This window comes from Prionailurus viverrinus, chromosome C2, assembly GCF_022837055.1.
Source record: "Prionailurus viverrinus isolate Anna chromosome C2, UM_Priviv_1.0, whole genome shotgun sequence".
Lineage (NCBI taxonomy): Eukaryota > Metazoa > Chordata > Mammalia > Carnivora > Felidae > Prionailurus > Prionailurus viverrinus.
Genome location: NC_062569.1, coordinates 2,246,780 through 2,264,181, shown reverse-complemented (window position 1 = coordinate 2,264,181; position 17,402 = coordinate 2,246,780). Strand labels below are relative to the sequence as shown.

The 17,402-nt window shown below is 44.8% G+C and overlaps 1 protein-coding gene across 5 annotated transcripts in view; it reads right to left on the bottom strand.

The window, feature by feature from the left end:
- The window catches only part of GLB1 (galactosidase beta 1), a 120,039-nt gene that overhangs the window by 4,065 nt on the left and 98,572 nt on the right, over positions 1-17,402 (bottom strand). For 2 of the 5 annotated variants that reach the window (XR_007155820.1, XR_007155818.1), the window contains 2 exons: positions 12,022-12,558; positions 10,785-11,148 (listed from right to left, as the gene is read on the bottom strand). The gene's annotated coding sequence lies outside the window, so the exon portion shown is untranslated. Of the gene's footprint in view, positions 1-3,565; positions 3,682-10,784; positions 11,149-12,021; positions 12,559-17,402 lie in introns of all 5 variants that reach the window. The other 3 variants (XR_007155822.1, XR_007155821.1, XR_007155819.1) reach the window with 2 other exon arrangements.

Below are 17,402 nucleotides of genomic sequence, written 5' to 3'. Positions count from 1 at the left end.
AGGAAGGTGGCACTGGGATGCGGGGGTGGACAGCAGCGAGAGGCGGCCCACGTCCTGGACAGCATCCCCAGGAGACCTCCCTCCACCTGGTGACGGCGGCCTGCAAATCTGGCCCTGCGTTCCCCTGTGAGCCTGAACACATTCCTTTCCTCTCGGCCTCAGTTTCCTTTCCTCTGTGAAGCGAATACATTCCAGAAAGAAAGAGGAGGAGTATTTCCTGGTACAGCTTGTGACGGTATTCGTTTCATCACAGTGAGACGGAAATTTTAGGGCACCGAAGGACGGACAGGTCACAGGGGTTTCGCTGCCCCTCGACTCCTCCACGCACACGGGGGCAGACAGGGTGGGGTGCAGTCGACCCCCCGCTGCCATCCCTCCTCCTGAGCTCGGGGTCACCCGTGGGCCCGAGTCCGTCAGGCCTTCCTTCCCTGGGCCCAAGGCTGGGGAGTATCCCCTCGGGATGGGGGATTTGGAACCTCTGGTGACACTCGAACTCACACGTGCCCCTCTCGGAACACCGCAAAGAAAGTTTCTTCCCATTCCGGGGACAGAAACACGAAAAACAAGCCAGCACGATTGCTGCGCGAAGGCAGGAACACAAAGGTGAGTCCAGCTACACGTTCTCCCCACCGGAGCCCGTCCCTTCCTCGTTGCAACACGCCCAGCTTCCGGGGAGCGGACTCGGTGCCGTTTGCGTGGGGACAATAGAAACAGGGTGACGTTTTGGGACGTCACACCACAGACGTGGTGGCAGCACAGCCCCGGGGCCGTACTGACAGCCGCTGAACCGCGTGCTTTTGAAAGATTAGCTTTATACTGTGTGAATTTTACCCCAACAGCAAGAACAACAGGCAACTGCCCTGTCATATGTGACCTAGAGCAGGCACTCGGATCCTACTGAACAAATACATTTCACCTGCTTCCAATAAGAAGGGAAAACACAGGGCGTTGGCAAAGGCTCTTCAGACCTTTGGGGAGGTTCTCCTCGAGAAACCCTCATAACAGTTTGGAGCATCTGACGCCATTAATTCCGACGTGGCGGATGTCTGTTTTGCGCCAGGCAGGATGCTAGGTTATGGGGAGGGGACTAGGATAGAGGAGGAAGTCCTGCGCTCGTGGGGTTTCCAATCTGATAAAGCGACAGACGTCAGATCAACCGTAACGCAGGCCGGACACACACAACAGAACGTTTTGGGACCTTAGGGGAAGGAGAAATGGATTCAATTTCAAAGTTCACACCACAACGAGCCGTTGAAGTGGGCCTGTAGAAGGAGCACGATTTCGACAAACAGAAGGGAGGAAGGAAGGGCACCCGGGTGGCTTCGTCAGTTCAGCGTCCGACTGCGGCTCAGGTCACGATCTCACAGTCTGTGAGTTCGAGCCCCGCGTCGGGCTCCGTGCTGACGGCTCGGAGCCTGGAGCCTGCTTCGGTCTCTGTGTCTCCCTCTCTCTCAGCCCCTCCCCCACGCATGCTCTGAATCTCTCTCTCTTGAAAATACACATTAAAAAAAAAAAAAAAAAGACGTGAGGAAGGAGATTCTAGGCCGATGAAAGGTAGGTGGGGTTACGGGCACTCCGTGATCAGGGAGTGCTGAGAGGTTTGTGGAGTTTATGTAGAGACCACGTAGGGGGGTGTGGGGGACAGCAGCAGAGAAGGGAAGAGGACACGGAAGGGAAAGTAGGGCCCTGAGGGGCAGCAGTCTTGAGCTGCCTCCCCCTGGGCTTGAGGGGCCTAGCGGGTGCCGTGGTCCACACAGCCCCGTCCGGGACTGACGCACTCGCCACACCAGCTGCCAGGAGCGTTGACAGCCGGCAGCCCTGAGCCAGTCTCCTCTCAGGACCGTCCTCCCTGGAGCAGCTCCTACCCTCCTCCTACTGAATAACGCACAGAAGCAAATGCTCGCTCTCCTGCTTTAACGTGGGAGGACTCTGAGCGGCCTCTCCCATTCCAGAGCCCCCCGCAAGGCCGGCCGGGGCCTCTGATGCGGCCACGTTGCAGTTCAGTTTGTCCTGCTGTCCAGTCTTGCTTCCTTCATGCCCTCATAGGTGTCGTTCCCAAGACGACTCCCCACGAAAGCCCCTGTGTGCGAATCTGAGTCTGTTTTCAGGAACCCGTGTCTCAGAGCGGGACTTTGGCATCAATGGGGGCAAATGGGCCCCTAATACGAATGAAAATTGCCCCCGGGTGTGGGGAAATGAGAAGGCCTAATCTTTGCCTCAGGGACGTCCTTCATTCATCAGCCTCTGGCCACAGGCCCCGCCTGACTCTTGGTCCCTACGCTTCGCTTCCATTTGTCAGTTGCACCTTTGCTCCCGTTTTTCGTCTGCTGCCTCAGTCCCCGAGGCATCTCCCCGTACACTACTCTCTGTCAAGGTCACGGACCATCTTTATCTTTGGCTGTGCTACAGCCACCTGACATCCTCTATTCTGTACCGGTCAGTGACTTCCTGGGCTCAGGTGAAGCAGACACAAGCTCCACCCATTTTTGTGTTCACAACACTTTACTCCTTAAACGTTTATAACGGCTCCAAATTCCCCTGGCAGAAAAGCCGAAATCCACCAGGTGCTTTCATATATCGAAACTCAATTCAGCGTCTTCACAAAGTAGATAAGGTTGGGTTTTATTACCCCAAGAAACTGAGGTTAAGGGAACACAATATTCTAATCATGAATCAGACTAACTCCAGCAACAGTAACCCCCACCTAACTGCCTAGCACGATGCCTCGCACAAAGCAGTCGTTCCATTATTTTCTAATGAATGAGTGAATTTCCTTATCTCTTCATTAAGCTCTCTATATTGGCAATTCAAGTTTCTATTTCACTACACAAAGTTCGGCTGTCCTCTCTCCAAAATCCCCCCTATGTTTCTAATAAAACTGCGTGTGACAGAGTTCAAAGACTGATTGAATTGTCTCCTGGTTCCAGAAATCAGTGGGTGTTCTTTGGGCCAAAAATTACTTCGTTAAGACTTTTGCTATGAGCGTGGTTGCAGAAGTCTGCATTCTCGTCGTCTCTAGGAAGCCATAAAACAACGGCAAGAAGAATGAATTCAAAAGCCAACTCCATTTTCAACCAAACTTAGAGAGAGACAGACTTTTCAGGTTTCACACTGAGGGCTACTGAACGCGGCCACCGTCGGGCAAGTAAAGAGGAGGGCAGTCAGAGGGGCAGCGGGACAGACCTCAGATGGCCTGCAGACATAACGAGTCCCGAGGGCGGGACACGGCGTGAGTAAGAGCTGTGGGTATGGACAGGACTTGAGGCAGAAACCCTCCTGGTGCCAGTTAGGTTCCGAGAAGCAGAGGAAGCAGAACTGCCATATTTCCAAAGGTCAGGGGCGGAAACAAGAAGGGAGTCACTGGGTTGTGAAAACAGCCAGCCTGCAAAATACCACACCCTCCCCGCCACCTTCCCCCCGCCCCATGCACACACACATACACACAAAACATGCTTAACGATTCCAAGGTAGACACTGAGAAAAATAATATTGACTATAATCAGGATAGGAAGACTATACAAGTGTAGGAATATAATACGCTATTACCACCATCAAATATATCTACCTCCGCTCAAAATGCGTACTGGGGCAGTCCAGAGGTATTCCAGCTGGAAACCAAAGAAGAGAAGGAAGCCGGCTGTCCCTTCTACGAAACATCGCACTGGATGCCCTAGCTCCATGCTATAAGAGAAAGAAATTCGTGGTCTAAAAATTGGAAAAGAGGAAAATTCTCCAAAATACCTGACCAGTACCGTTCAAAGCTGAGCATCATCAAAAACAAGGAAAGTCTAAGAAATTGTCACAGCCAAGAGGAGCCTAAAGAGATAAGACAACTAGATGTAACTAGTTCTGGAATGGAAAAGAACATCAGCTAAAAACTAAGGAAATCTGAATAAAGTATAAGCATTAGTTAGTAGTAATTTATCGATATTGGTTCATTAAATATAATATACCATGCTACTGTAAGATATTCATAATAAGGGAAATGGCAAGTAGGGTATATGGGATCCCTCTGTACTTTCTACATGATTTTTTATAAACCTAGTAATGTTGTGAAATATAAAGTTTATTTTTTAAATTGGAAAGGAAAAGACAAGGTATCTCTAGTTGTAATGATAGTATTGAATAACTGGAAAACTTAAGGGAATCACCAGAAAAAATATTGTGAGTCACAAGATAATTGAGTTAATAGGTGAAAGCACTAATACATAAAACTCAATTACACTTATGTTTGCAAATAACCATTAGTTAGAAGATGTGAGGGAAAAACACCCGCATTTTGAAAGAGCATGGAAAACTCCTAATTAAGATACATATTATATATCTGAAATCGATAGGATTTAGTGATTCATCACTTACATATAACATCCAGTGCTCATCCCAACAAGCGCCCCCCTTAATGCCTATGACCCATTTAGCCCACTCAAAATTACTCCAGCAACCCTCAGTTTGTTCTCTGTATTTAAGAGTCTTTTATGGTTTGCCTCCCTCTCTTTTTATCTTATTTTCCCCTCCCTTCCTCTATGTTTATCTGGAAAAACCCCACTTAAAAAAATGTTTATTTATTTTGAGATCGAGCACAAGAGGGGGAGAAGGGCAGAGAGAGGGAGGAGAGAGAGAATCCCAAGCAAGCTCCCGCTTGGGGCTCTATCCCTCTCTCTCAAAAAAAAAGGGGGGGGGGGAATTTAGCCTATATTAAAGATGGCTTTTTAAATCAAATGAGGGATACATTAAATTTCTTATTTAAGGAGTCAACCAAATGGACTGCCCTCTGGGGGAGAAAAATTAAACTTTGATTCTTATGTCACATCATACGTGGTTAAACTTCCAAAAGATTGGAATATAGATTCCAAAAGACAGGAATATAGATTCCTATATTTAGGAGCGCTTGGGTGGCTCAGTTGGTTGAGGTTGATTTTGGCTTAGGTCATGATCTTCTGGTTCGTGGTATACAAGTCCCACGTTGGGCTCTGGGCTGAGAGTGCAAAGCCTGCTTGGTCTGCTCTCTTCTTCTCTCTCTGCCTCTCTCTCTGTCTCTCTCTCTGTCTCTCAAAAATAAACATTTTTAAAAATGGGCAAAAGTTTTAAAAAAAAGATAAAGTATTTAAATGTAAAAATTGGAAACATAGAAGTTCTAATAGGAAGCACAGGAGAATTTCTTCATAATTTGACATTGGCAATGCCTTTCTGAAAATTCAGAAGACCTAAACACATTAATAAATTCAGCTTTGTGAATATAAAAATATGTACGACACAAACATCACCAAAAGAAAAATCAGCAGACAGACAACAAATAGGCGAAAATATTTATATGCAGTTGAACTTGTTCTCTAATAACTAAAGTGGCACATGGATTCTCAGTACTTTTCTATATGGTGGAAATATTTAATAATGGAAAGTTAATTAATTAATGGATATTCATACTATGGAATGTGATGCTATTAAAAAGAACGCTTTTGGTGTCCTGGAAGTGAAGGGGCCATGTTGGTGGGTGACCCCGGGAAAGGTACCAGGCGAGAGGCGAATCGGGAGGAGTGGTAGCGCGTGCAGTCCGTGGGTGAGAGATGGCAGGCTCTGGTGAGCGCAAAGGCAAGAAGGATGACAATGGCATCGGCACGGCCATTGACTTTGTGCTCTCCGTGCCCGGCTAGTGCTGGGGGTGGGTGGAGCAGCCATGCTGGGCATCGCCATACTGGCAGGTAAGCAGATGAGCCCATAGGAGAACTCGGCAAGTCTGCTTCTAGGACTCCACCCTGAAGAAATAGGTGGCAATACAAATAAATCTATCCCAAAGTACGATGGGGCGATCAGTGCTCCTACCAGCCCCACCCGCCTGAGCCATTCAGGGAAATTCATATCTTTCAGTACTCACTCTAAACATCACTGGACTCGATGCTCCAGTCAAAAGACATAGGGTAACAGAATGGATAAGAAAACAAGATCCATCCACATGCTGTTTACAAGAGACCCACTTTAGACCTAAAGACACCTGCAGATTGAAAGTAAGGGGATGGAGAACCATCTATCATGCTAATGGTCAACAAAAGAAAGCCAGAGTAGCCATACTTATATCAGACAATCTAGACTTTAAAATAAAGACTGTATCAAGAGATGCAGAAGGGCATTATATCATAATCAAGGGGTCTAGCCACCAAGAAGATCTAACAGTTGTAAACATTTATGCACCATGTGGTAGCATCCAAATATATAAATCAATTAATCACAAACATCAAGAAACTCATTGATAGTAATACCGGAATAATAGGAGATTTCAACACCACACTCACAGCAATGGACAGATCATCTAATCAAAAAATCAACAAGGAAACAATGTCTTTGAATGACATACTGGACCAGATGGACTTAACAGATATATTCAGAACATTTCATCCTAAAGCAGCAGAATATACATTCTTCTCCAGTGCGAATGGAACGTTCTCCAGAATAGACCATATACTGGGTCATATACAAATCAGCCCTGAGTAAGTGCAAAAAGATTGAGATCATACTGTGCATATTTTCAGACCACAATGCTATGAAACTCGAAATCAACCACAAGAAAAAATTTGGAAAGGTAACACATACTTGGAGACTGAAGAACATCCTACTAAAGAATGAATGGGCTAACCAAGCAGTTAAAGAGGAAATTAAAAAGTAGATGGATGTCAATGAAAATGATAACACCAAAACCCAAAACCTCTGGGATGCAGCAAAGGTGGTCATAGGAGGAAAGTATATAGCAATCCAGGCCTTCCTAAACAAGGAAGAAAGATCTCAGATACACAACTTAACCTTACGCCTTAAAGAGCTGGAAAAAGAACACCAAATAAAACCCAAAAAAAGCAGAAGACAGAAAGTAATAAAGATTAGAGCAGAAATCAATGTTATCAAAACCAAAAAAAAAAAAAAAAAAAAAAAAAAAAAAAAAGGTAGAACAGATCAATGAAACCAGAAGCTGGTTCTTTGAAAGAATTAACAAAATTGATAAACCACTAGCCAGTTTGATCGAGAAGAAAAAGGAAAGGACCCAAATAAGCAAAATCAAGAGTGAAAGAGGAGAGATCACAACCAACACAACAGAAATAAAAACAATAATAAGAGAATATTATCAGCAATTATATGTCAATAAAATGGGCAATCTGGAAGAAATGGACAAATTCCTAGAAACATATATACTACCAAAAATGAAACAGGAAGAAATAGAAAATTTGAACAGACCCATAACCAGTAAGGAAATCGAATTAGTAATCAAAAATCTCCCAAAAAACAAGAGTCCAGGGCCAGATGGCTTTCCAGGGGAATTCTACCAAACATTTAAGGAAGAGTTAACAGTTATTCTCTTGAAACTGTTCCATAAAATAGAAATGGAAGGAAAACTTCCAAACTCTTTCTATAAAGCCAGCATTACCTTGATTCCAAAACCAGACAGGGACCCCACTGAAAAGGAGAACTATAGACCAATTGCATCCTGACGAACATGGATGCAAAAATCCTCAACAAGATATTAGCCAACTGGATCCAACAATACATTAAAAAAATTATTCACCACGACCAAGCATCCGCAGGGCTGGTTCAATATCTGCAAAAACAATTAACGTGATTCATCACATCAATAAAAGAAAGGACAAGAACCATATGATCCTCTCAATAGATGCAGAGAAAGCATTTGACAAACTACAGCAACTTTCTTCATAAAAACCCTCAGGAAAGTAGGGATAGAAGGAGCATACTTCGAGATCATAAAAGCCATATATGAACGACCCAACGCTAATATCATCCTCAATGGGGAAAATCTGAGAGCTTTCCCCCTCAGGTCAGGAAGAAGACAGGGATGTCCACTCTCACCACTGTTATTCAACACAGTATCAGAAGTCTTAGCCTCTGCAATCAGGCAACACAAAGAAATAAAAGGCATCCAAATTGGCTAGGAGGCGGTCGAACTTTCACTCTTCGCAGATGACATGATACTCTATATGGGAAACCCAAAAGATTCCACCAAAAAACTGCTAGAACTGATTAATGAATTCAGCAAAGTTGCAGGATATAAAATCAACACACAGAAATTGGTTGCATTCCTATACACCAACAATGAAGTGACAGAAAGAGAAATCAAAGAATCGATCCCATTTACAGTTGCACCAAAAACCATAAAATACCTAGGAATAAATCTAACCAAAGAGGTGAAAAATCTATACACTGAAAACTATAGAAATCTTATAAAGAAATTGAAGAAGACACAAAGAAATGGAAAAAGATTCCACGCTCCTGGATAGGAAGAACAAATATTGTTAAAATGTCAATACTACCCAAAGCAATCTACATATTCAATGCAATCCCTATCAAAGTAACACCAGCATTTTTCACAGAGTCAGAACAAATAACCCTAAAATTTGTATGGAACCAGAAAAGACCCTGAATAGCCAAAGCAATCTTGAAAAAGAAAACCAAAGCAGGAGGCATCACAATCCCAGACTTCAAGCTATACTACAAAGTTGTAATCATCAAGACAGGATGGTACTGGCACAAGAACAGACACTCAGATCAATGGAACAGAATAGAGAACCCAGAAATGGACCCACAAACGTATGACCAACTAATCTTTGACAAAGCAGGAAAGAATATCCAATGGAATAAAGACAGTCTCTCCAGCAAGTGGTTCTGGGAAAACTGGACAGCGACATGCAAAAGAATGAACCTGGACCTCTTTGTTACAGCATACACAAAAATAAACTCAAAATGGATGAAAGACCTCAATGTAAGAAAGGAAGCCATCAAAATCCTCAAGGAGAAAGCAGGCAAAACCCTCTTTGATCTTGGCCGCAGCAACTTCTTACTCAACACGTCTCCAGAGGCAAGGGAAGCCAAAGCAAAAATGAACTACTGGGACCTCATCAAAACAAAAATCTTCTGCACAGCAAAGGAAACAATCAGCAGAACTAAAAGGCAACTGACAGAATGGGAGAAGGTATTTGCAAACGACATGTCAGATAAAGGGTTAGTATCAAAAATCTACAAAGAACTTATCAAACTCAACACCCAAAAAACAAATAATCCAGTGAAGAAATGGGCAAAAGACATGAATAGACACTTCTCCAAAGAAGACATCCAGATGGCCAACTGACACATGAAAAAATGCTCAACATCACTCATCATCAGGGAAATACACATCAAAACCACAATGAGATACCACCTCACACCTGTCAGAATGGCTAACATGAACAACTCAGGAAACAACAGATGCTGGCGAAGATGTGGAGAAAGAGGATCTCTTTTGCATTGTTGGTGGGAATGCAAGCTGGTGCAGCCACTCTGGAAAACAGTATGGAGGTTCCTCAAAAAACTAAAAATAGAACTACCCTACGACCCAGCAATTGCACTACTAGGTATTTATCCAAAGAATACAGGTGTGCTGTTTCGAAGGGACATGTGCATCCCCATGTTTATAGCAGCACTATCCACAACAGCCAAAGTATGGAAACAGCCCAAACGTTCATCGATGAATGAATGGATAAAGAAGATGGGGTATATATATGCAATGGAATATTACTCAGCAATCAAAAAGAATGAAATCTCACCATTTGCAACTACGTGGATGGAACTGTAGGGTCTTATGCTAAATGAAATTAGTCAGTCAGGGAAAGACAAAAATCCTATGACTTCACTCATATGAGGACTTTAAGAGACAAAACAGATGAACATAAGGGAAGGGAAAAAAAATAATCTAAAAACAGGGAGGGGGACAAAACAGAAGAGACTCATAAATATGGAGAACAAACTGAGGGTTCCTGGAGGGGTTGTGGGAGGCGGGATGGGTTAAATGGGTCAGGGGCACTAAGGAATCTACCTCTGAAATCATTGTTACCTCTGAAATCTACCTCTGAAATCATATGCTAATTTGGATGTAAATTTTAAAAAATAAAAAAAATAAAGTTAAAAAAAAGAATGCTTTTCAGCTACATACCTATTATCATGCAGAAATGTCCATGATATATTAATAGCTTTTTATTTTATGTATTTATTTTTTAGACTGAATTACTTATATATATATATATATATATATATATATATATACACACACACATATATATATACACACACACATCAAGTTATTGAAATGGTGACTCCATGTAGATGTAGTTTTTTCCTTAAAGATGGCACCCACAGGTACAAAGATGCAGAGATGTCTAGAGCTTTCAGCTGTTTATTTGAAAAGATTCTTTTTTTTCCCCCGGGGGGAGCGGGGGGAGGGGGCAGAGGCAGAGGCAGAGAGTATCCCAACCAGGCCCCACACTCAGCTTGGAGCCCCACGCAGGGCTTGATCCCATGACCCTGGGATCATGACCTGAGCCGAGATCAAGAGTCAGACGCTCAACTGACTGAGCCACCCAGGCGCCCAGAAAAGATTGGGTTTCCTCATCTGGCTGAAGATTCACAAATTCTCCATAATCAAACATGTCTTTGATTTAGAGGACTAACGAAATTTCTAGTAACCTGGCTGGGATCTCCCCAGGGAAGAGACACACAAATAGGACACATCACAGGAACTGTCTGAAATAGGGGATTACTGGTACAATGACCCCGTAAACGCCGTCCGGTAAAATCTGATTCTTGACACAAGGGACACTTAAAGGTGGGAGGCCCAGAGGAGCTTGTACTCTCTTGATAAGTTTCTGTGTTATCAGATGTAGACGTTTCACTCCTATTACTGTTCCCTACTGAATCTTGAGAGCTCTGAAAGTTTGGAATGATAGAGGAAACACCATATTCATCTCGGTATTTCTTACCAGATATGCAACGATGTCTCATGTCTCAGAATTTAATCTGGTTTGCACAGTATCTGCAGCTACCGGAAAACTTCCTCATGACAATTTGAAGGTCTATGGCCCATTCAGGACAAGCAGTCTCTCTCTCTCTCTCTTCCAGTCACACTTCCACGACAGAGGGGACAATGTGTTCCGCTTTCTCTCACTGCAGTCAGGAAACATTTTCTACAGAAAACTTGCTGACCGGCCGGATCCTTGCGGGTGCTTTGTGCACCTGCTGACCAACAGGGCAGTGGAAATCATCCTCAGTGTAGGACGTGGCCGCCGAGAGCTCCTCAGCCACGGAGGGGGATGGCGGGCCAAGGCAATGGCAGTCCCCGACTCTCTACACGAAATATTAACAGCATGTTTAAAACCTGGAAGGATAAACCTCGAACTTAGCCCCCAAATCGTTAGCCATTAATAAAAGTTCTCCCCAGATTTATCGAGCTATTATTGATGTTAGTCATTTCATAGAAGGAAGAATTACACTTTATGCTTTCTAAGCTTCTTTATTTCTTTAAACAAACATGCATCACTTTCATAATCTGCCAGAACAATAGAAATATTTCCATTTTAGAAAATAAAAGGAGATCTTTGTGGTTATGGGAAGCTAAGGAACTGCAGAGAGAGATTCTAAAAAAGAGGGCTCACGGGTGAGGTGAACATGGGGACGCTCAGCCTGACATGACACCCGCCTACAAAGGTCTCGGTGCTTTGCCGAAGATGCTGACGTCAGTGCTGGGAATGGGCATTAGGGTTCACAGTGTGCGGTGTGTGCAAGTTGGCATTAGAAGCCTGCAGAACGTTTTTTTTGATCACACAGGAGATAAACGAGACTCTAATTGGAGCCCAGCGAGGCAGGAGAACGATCTCCATCGAAAGTGCACTGTGCAGCCTCCCCTCCGTGGTTGTCTTGGTTGAAGGGAGGGATTCTTCCTAATTTTGATGACATCACCATGAAAACATCACATGCAAATAAAGCGAACAGTGGTTCAGGTGATGCGCTTTGTGGTCCAGCTGGGCTCTTCTCGGGGGCATAACTGAGGAGGAGTCAGACGGGGCTCACGCAGTGGACAAGGAGGGAACTTACGAGGGAATGCGTTTGAACTGTGCGTTCTTGGGGTCACAGAACTGCTGAGCGGTTCACTGGAAGCCTTCTAATTAAGGTGCAGCAAAAATTCACAGTTTGGGGGTCCTCCTGTTTTCCAAAACTTACCGAGACGACAGATAACATGCAACAAGAGAGATTCAAAAGATGGTTTTGGAGGCGCCTGGGTGGCTCAGTCGGTTGAGTGTCTGACTTTGGCTCAGGTCATGATCTCACGGTTCGTGAGTTCGAGCCCCGTGTCGGGCTCTGTGCTGACAGCGCGGAGTCTGGAGCCTGCTTCGGATTCTGTGTCTCCTTCTCTCTCTGCTCCTCCCCAGCTTGTGTTCTCTCTTTGTCTCAAAAATAAACAAACATTAAAAAAAAAAAAAGAGATGGTTCCATACAAGAGCTACTTTGGGAAAACAAACGGACACTTATTTGAAAGTTGAACGTATACCTACCGTGCAATCCAGGGAGTCTACACCTAGGCATTTCGCCAAGTGAAATGAAGATCTCAGTAGATCTCAGTCTATAAAAAGCTCTATTCTAGAATGTTCATACCATCATACTTCATGGTGAAGGACTGAATGCCTTCTCCTTCAGAAGATCAGGAACAAGACAAGTATGTCTGCTGTTGCCACTTCCATTCATGTTGTACCTGAGGTGCTTGGCAGGGAAACAAAGGCAAGAAAAAGAAACAAAATGCACTCAGATTGCAAAGGAAGAAGTAAAACTCTGCCTATAAAGTGACATAATCTGAGGAATCTGGAAGAAAGCGTTAGAGAGAGCAAATAAATTCAGCAGACTATAGGATACAGTGGCAATATGCAAAAATCAATTACGTTTTCATCTACTGGCGATGAGCAATCCAAACATGAAATGAGAAAACAATCCCATGTACAAGGACATAGATAAATTTAACAAAAAAGTGCAAGATATGTGCACTGAAAGCTAGACAACATCACGGAAGTAAATAAGGGGTGCACTGAGTCAATGGAAGGACATTCCGTGCTCATCGACTGGAAGATTTGGTAGCTTAAAGATATTTTTTAAATGTCAACACTTTCTCTTTTTAAAGTTTATTTATTTATTTTGCGAGAGAGAGAGAAAGCGGATGAGGGGACAGAGAGAGAGGGAGAGAAAGAATCCCAAGCAGGCTCTGCACTGTCAGCGCACAGCCTGACATGGGGCTCGATCCCACGAACTGTGAGATCATGACCTGAGCCGAAGTCAGACACTCAACTGACTGAGCCACCCAGGGGCCCCAAAAGGTCAGTACTTTCTAAATTGATTTCTAGTTTCACTAAAATCCCCATCACACCCCCAGCTGGCTTAAAACGGTGTGTGTGTGTGTGTGTGTGTGTGTGTGTGTGTGTGTGTGGAAACTGACAAGCTGATTCTGTAGAGCAACGAAGGGGATCCAGAAGAGCTAAAACAACTTTTAATGAAAATGAAGTTGGGGCACCCCGACTTTCCAATTTCAAAATCTACCACAACGCTACTATGATTAAGACAACGTGGCACAGCATAAGGACAGACATGAAGATCAAGGGATTAGGCTTGAGCGTCCAGAAATAAACCCTCATGCTTATGGCTCACTGATTGTTTAACACGGGTGTCAGGACGATCCAGTGGGGGGAAAGAGTGGTTTCTTTCAACAACTAGTGTTTAAACAACTAGACATTCACATGCAAAAGAACGAAGCTGGACCACTACCCCACTCCATACACACAAAAAATTAAAATAGATCCCAGATCTAAATGTAAGAGCTAAAACCGTAAAGTTCTTAGAAGAAAACAGTTATAAATCTTTATGACCTTCAGTTAGGCAAATTTATAGAGACAAAAAGCCGAGGAGTGGTTGCCTAGGGCTGGGAGAAGAGGGACATGGGTTTCTTTTTGAGGTGATGAAAAGCTTTGAAACGTAGATTGTAGTGACAGTTGCACAACTCTGTGAATATACTAAACATCATTGAATTGTGTATTTTGTTTTTATTTATATTTAAAGAAAGACAGAGAGTGCACATGAGCAGGGCAGAGGTGGGGGGAGAGAGAGAATCCCAAGCAGGCTCCACGCTCATGCAGGGCCTGATACGGGCTCAATCCCACGACCCAGGGTTTATGACCGGAGCCGAAATCAGGAGCTAGATGCTCAACCGACTAAGCCACCCAGGTGCCCTCAATGGTGCATTTTCAACGGGTAAATTTATATTATGTGAATTATATCTCAATGAAAATATTTAATAAAAGAATGTGTATAATAGCTTTACTCATAATAGCCAAGGGGCTCAGTCAGTTAAGTATCTGACTTCATCTCAGGTCATGATCTTGTGGTTGGTGAGTTCAAGCCCCACGTCAGCCTCTGTGCTGATGGCTCAGAGCCTGGAGCCCGCTTCAGATTCTGTGTCTCCCTCTCTGCCCCTCCCTGGCTCGCACTCTGTCTCTCTCTCAAAAATAAACAAACAGTAAAAAAAAAAAAAATTCATAATAGCCAAACACTGGAAATAATCCAATTGTTCACTAGCAAGAGAATGGATAAACAAGCTTGGTATATTCATGAAATAGTACACTACTTAGTAATGTAAGTGAAGGAATCTTCATGTATGCAACAACATCGATATGCCTCGGACACATTATGTTGAGCAAAAGAACCCAGACACAAAAGGCACGTATCGTATGATTCTATACAGATGAAGTTTTAGAACAGGCAAAATTAATCTATGGAGAGGGACGCCTGGGTGGCTCAGTGGGTTAAGCACCACCTCTTACTTTCGGCCCAGGTCATGATCTCACAGTTTGTGTGTTTGAGCCCTGTGTTGGGCTCTGTGCTGACAGCTCAGAGCCTGCTTAGGATTCTCTCTCTCCCTCTCTCTCTGCCCCTCCCCGCCTCTCTCTCTCTCTTCATAATAAATAAGTTTAAAAAACCCTAATCTGTGGAGGAAAAAAAATGATAACAGCTGCCTTTGGGGGTGTAGTATCTGCTGCAAAAGAGGACAGAGGAATAAACTGCGTGACGGAGATTTCCTAGATCTTACTGGGTGTGGGCGACCTGGGTAGATACATTTGTCAAAATTTACTGTACTGTACCCTTAAAAATATGCATGTTTTATGGCATGCAAATTGTACGTCAATAAAAAAATACTGCAGCCATGCCTGGCTGGCTCCGTCAGTGGAACGTGCAACCCTTGATCTCAGGGCTGTGAATTCGAGTCCCATGTTGGGTGTGGAGGTTACTTAAAAGAATAATACAATCTTAAAAAAATACGCTGCAGAAAAATTATAGGCTCAAGCATCTCGGGGGACCAGAAGTGGGAAATGAAAGCAAAGCGGCGAGCAAACGTTGAGACCTCAGGTCTGTCGGATCCCGGAACCTAAAGCTGGCAGGCTCTGCCAGCAGTTCTGATCCCGTAGGCCAACTCTGCTCTTTTGATATGGGGGGCTTGAAGCCAGAGGCTACATCGGGCCAGGGCCTCACCCCTGAAAGAAGACGAAAGAATTGCTTGTTGGCAGCTGCAGGCCTCGTAAGCCAGAGGATGAACACCAACTCACAACTAAGAACTGAATTAAGCCCCAGGCACGGGGCTCCGTGACCCGATCTGCGGAACCCCCAGAACTACAGGGCCTGAGCTCCGAACCACCGACATAAGGCCTGGCTGTAGACTGTAACTCTAACCTACTGACTGGAAGGAGGGTTAAGCTGAAGCCTCTAGAAGCAGAGTCTGAGACGGGGGGTCCAGTGCAAGTGGTGTACTGGGGGCTGCTCTGTGGAGAAGGGAGGAAACGATGTAGGATAGGGAAGGGGAAGAAGGTAAGGGAGGGTGTGCTCTGTATTAGGGTTCTCCAGAGAAACAGAACCAATAGGAGATTACCTATCTATCTACCTATCTATCCATCCATCCATCCATCCACCCACCCACCCAGCCATCTGTCAAGTATCTAGAGACTTTTCTAAAGAACTGGTTCACGTGGTTATGGAGGCTGACAAGGCCCAAGGTCTGCAGGGTGCGTCTGCAAACTGGAGAGCCGGAAGAACTAATGGTATAGTTCCAGTCGGAGGGCTTGAACCCCAGGGAGAGCCAGTGTTTCAGTTTGAGTCTGAAGGCAGGGCCAAAACCAATGTCCTACCCTGAAAGCACTCAGGCAGAAGGAATTTGCCTCTTTTACTTGTGGGAGGGTCGGCCTCTTTGTGATATTCAGGTCTCCGCCTGATTGGGTGAGGCTCACCCACACTAGGGAGGACAATCTGCTTTTCTCAACCTAGCGATTCGAATATTAATCTCAACCAGAACCCTTCACCCAGAACAACGGCTGACCAAATGTCTGGGTACTCCGTGGCCTAGTCAAGTTGACACGTTAAAATTAACCGGCCCAAGTTCCCTGCATTGGCCTGATCCCACAGGGCCTCTCAGACGTGAATTGTACCACAGAATTAATCCCACGTTGAGGCACAGGGTCTGGTCTCTTGTGTCCCCATGTCAGTGAGGCATCCCTGACAAGTTAAGCCAAGAGTAGTTCTCTGGGGAAGGGAGCGACCAACGCTCACAGCAGACAGAGGAGGGGTGTGCCAGCAGGCAGAGGCTTCTGGGTAGGGCACCCACAACATCCTGTACAGAAGCAACCTCGAGATTCCTATATAGGGATGAGGAGCACAGACAGACAGACACACAGACAGAAACAAATCTTTATAAGCAAACTAACAGAAAATCTCCAGGGAAAATGAGCATGCACACCCAAATCCCACAGCCCAAGGAAAAACTATACTTCTAGAACAATGAACAAGATCAATAATCAAAACAGGAGCTCACTTGAGATGAACTCAGTGTAACAGAATAGTGCAGGAAATACTTTCAAATAAACATGCTGATCTGTCTTGAGGAAGTCATAATGCCCAGTAAAGTGACAAAGGTTCTACATTTACCGACACCAGGACGGGCTGATCCTACCAGAGGTGTTAAAAGACACACATGTGGGTGTCAAAAGTAAACTTCCTTCTAGAACTGAACTTAATTTCTATTTTGAGGTCCCAGTCCTACCGGAGGGAAAGACCCAATCTCAGTCAATTCAGTGTCTTCCCTGCTCCCCTCTTCCTCAGTACCATGTGGTGTTACCATTTTGGGAAAGGGACTCTGGTCTTTGTCATCTGTTGACGTCACTACCTGCTGAGCAGCACCTCATCCTGTCTGGGCCTCAAACATCAATCCATGAGGTGACCTGCTGAGCTGACCCGCCCTCGCATCCAGGACTTCCCCAGGCTACTTATCAGATCCTCTGGTGACACAGGACACGCTCCATGTTTTCCTGTTTCACTCTGTGGCCTCGGGAGGCCTAGTGAGGCTGTCTGGGGCCTCTGCTACTTCATGCTGCTCTAGCCGGCACCGGAGACCTTCCTCCTGCCCTCCGCTCCGTGTCTGGCTCATGGGAACCCTTGAAGGCTGTGTTGGTCCATGTGTAGACTGCTGTCGCCACACCTGCCCCGTGACGGGGATCTCGGGGATCTTGCTTCCTCCCCAC